The following is a 2887-nucleotide window of genomic DNA, read 5'->3' as shown; positions in this document are numbered from 1 at the left end:
GCATAGTAAAGAAACTAAAGTTTTTCCTCGTAGTTTTCTGAAAAAAAGTATGTCTATGTTTGTATAATATCCATAATCTATTTCATTCACTCCTAGATATAATAGTTGGAATTCTACATTGTTATATAATGTATAGGTTCATAAATAAATGTGTCATTTCAGATTGCATTCCATATAGAAGAAGTTTAAGATTTCTTTTTTTCCTAGGTCCTTATATTATTTTATTTCTTTGGGATAAAATTATAATGTTATCTAATTTCAAGTTTTGTAAAGGTTATGCTATGTAAAGGCCTTTCTAAGGTGAAGAATTAATACACTGATGTCAAACTAACCTTTAATTCTATAAATTACATGTATTGTTACACTTGTTTTTTGTAATTAAATTTTTAATAACTGTTTTTCATTTCTTGCATCAGAAGAATGAAAAATATGGAATACTTCACAAATTTTCATATCATCTTTGTGCAAGTGCCATGTTAATCTCTGTATTGTAATTTGGGTTGACCTGTTTCTGAAGCATGTAGTACCCTCTAAATTTAAGTACTTAATGATTTAATCTTTATACAGGCATCTATCCATGGTTCATTATTTGTAACAAGGAACCCTTTTTGTTCCTAAAAATGCTATTGATCTTATTACTCTAAAAATCTGTGTATTGTGGAAAAAACATATCGTTTGGTCGATTACTCACATTTACAATTTTTTGTCAATGTCTATTTTGTCATTTTCATTTTAAATTTCATCATACTTTGAAACCTTTTCAGCTAAGTCCGAAGGTGATGGCTTTTCAATACTTATTTATCAACTCAGTTAGCTTTGTAGAGCTAATGGATTCAAAGTAAGTCTTGCTTAAGAGCTACTTCTAAACTTCTGCAGCTTAAAATTTCCCAAATGAGGTCTTACTGGGACAAATGTCTACCTGAACCTTTACCCTTCTTCCGTGTAGGAACAGACCAACCAGAATATCTTACCTGACAGCATAGATTTTCTTACTGGAAGAAAACTAATCTTAGTTACAAGGAATCATAGAGAGATGAACAGTTCAGACCGAATTGTTCGGAATGGAAGGTATTTTATCAAAATATAATTGTTTATTATACTTATCATTTCAAAAGTAGCTAAAGCCAAGAAGGTGAAAAAATTGTTCATATGCATGATTACCTACTGTTCTAGCCTGTCCATCATCCAACCTGGCAGGAATTTACACTACTGATTTTCTATCACCAAATATTTCCATAGGTCCTGAAGAAGGCCATATGTTTCTCCTTGATATTAGGCCTTAAATTGGTAATGTTTTAATCATATTGTTTCCTCTTGCCTCTACGCTGTAAATCTACAAATGGTAAAGCTTGAAGTCTAACTCTACCAAAAACTGAGATAGAGATAATGGAATAATACTTTAAAACAGAGTTGCTTTTGATTCCCTAACCACAACACAATAATGTAAAACAATTTTTATTTTATATATACTTATATATTTTATATTTATATGTGCTTATTTTAAATTTTACACAGTGAATCTAGAAAATAATTGAAGACTCATCTCAAATGCTCATTTCCTACGTTATTTCAGGACCCCAATTCCTTACAAGAATTAGCAGAAATCAATTGTGAAATGCAAGGCAACTTAAAATGAAAGATGAGATCACAAAATCTGAGAGAAAGTACTGTAATTCAAACTTTCAATTTACACATGACCAGCCCATATGAGTGAACAAAATCACAAATGAACAAGATTATTTTTAGTACCCCTCTCCTAATGAATAATGAAAGATTTCAGTGCAGCCAAAAAAAATAGTTTCTGTAGGGCTGGGAAGGTGGCTCAGTGGTAGAGCACTTGCCTTGCATGCCTGAGGCCCTGGGTTCGATTCCTCAGCACCACATAAGCAAAAAGAAAAAAAGCCGGAAGTGGCGCTGTGGCTCAAGTGGTAGAGAGCTAGCCTTGAGCTGAAGAGCTGAGGGAAAGTGCCCAGGCCCAAAGTTCAGGCCCCATGACTGCACCCCCCCAAAATATAGTTTTGTAATGATAGATCCATAATTGGTCTACCAAGGCTAGGAATACTTGATTTAGAGGTCAAATATCATTTAGAAAAACATTAACTGGGAAGATCCTTAGTTTTTCAAAACACTGGTAGTTCAGTAAAACTAGGTTCTGTGGTATAAAGATGTTGTCATTCTCAAACCAATGATAACCTACATTTAATCTCCTGAAAGTATATTCATTTTCAAATAAACTATTTAAAATCACACATGCCAAACCCTTGACATGTAGATGATAGTGCATTACAATGTTTTCAAGTGTAGGGAGCAAGTTACAATAGAGTTGATTTACATACCCAGCACTAATACCAAACAAGTTAAACCATTCATTAAAGTGTAGAAATAGTACCCCTCACCATTTGTGTTGTTTAGTAGGTGCCTTCCAGAAATGTGTTAAATAGATCAGCCTCCCATATTTCAAACCCAAATATTAGCTAACAAAGTAAATTTCATCAAATAAGAAGGTACATTTGAAAAAGTCACTAATAGCTGCCTTATCATGTGTTGTTTTATGTTTTCCCTATCTGTTTAACATAGTAAGAAATATGATTTTAAGTCTTGAATATGGGTACTGATGAGAGATGTGACAAACATAAAATCTGTCTTCTATTTCTGTCATATTCCTTTAAGAAGTAAATTTTAGTTTTGTTCTTTTTTCCAAAACGTATAGGTAGTAGAAAAAATTATTCTATGTAAAATAAAATAATCACACACCATTGTCCAAAGCTATTTATAAAAACTGGTAGGTAGGAATAAATTCTAAGCCATTTTTAAACTTTCTTATTGATTAAAGATTAATCTTCCAAATGAATGAGAATAAAATCATGTCTAAGTGCTTAACATCTCC

At 32.1% G+C, this 2887-nt stretch overlaps 1 pseudogene; it reads right to left on the bottom strand.

The window, feature by feature from the left end:
* Positions 1-423: 423 nt before the first annotated feature.
* Positions 424-520, bottom strand: LOC138812346 (U6 spliceosomal RNA; annotated as a pseudogene).
* Positions 521-2887: the final 2367 nt, after the last annotated feature.

This window comes from Dipodomys merriami, unplaced genomic scaffold, assembly GCF_024711535.1.
Source record: "Dipodomys merriami isolate MVZ:Mamm:240054 unplaced genomic scaffold, mDipMer1.0.p SCAF_564, whole genome shotgun sequence".
NCBI classification, from domain to species: domain Eukaryota; kingdom Metazoa; phylum Chordata; class Mammalia; order Rodentia; family Heteromyidae; genus Dipodomys; species Dipodomys merriami.
The sequence above is the reverse complement of the archived record's forward strand: the minus strand, read 5'-3'. Positions and strand labels throughout refer to the sequence as shown.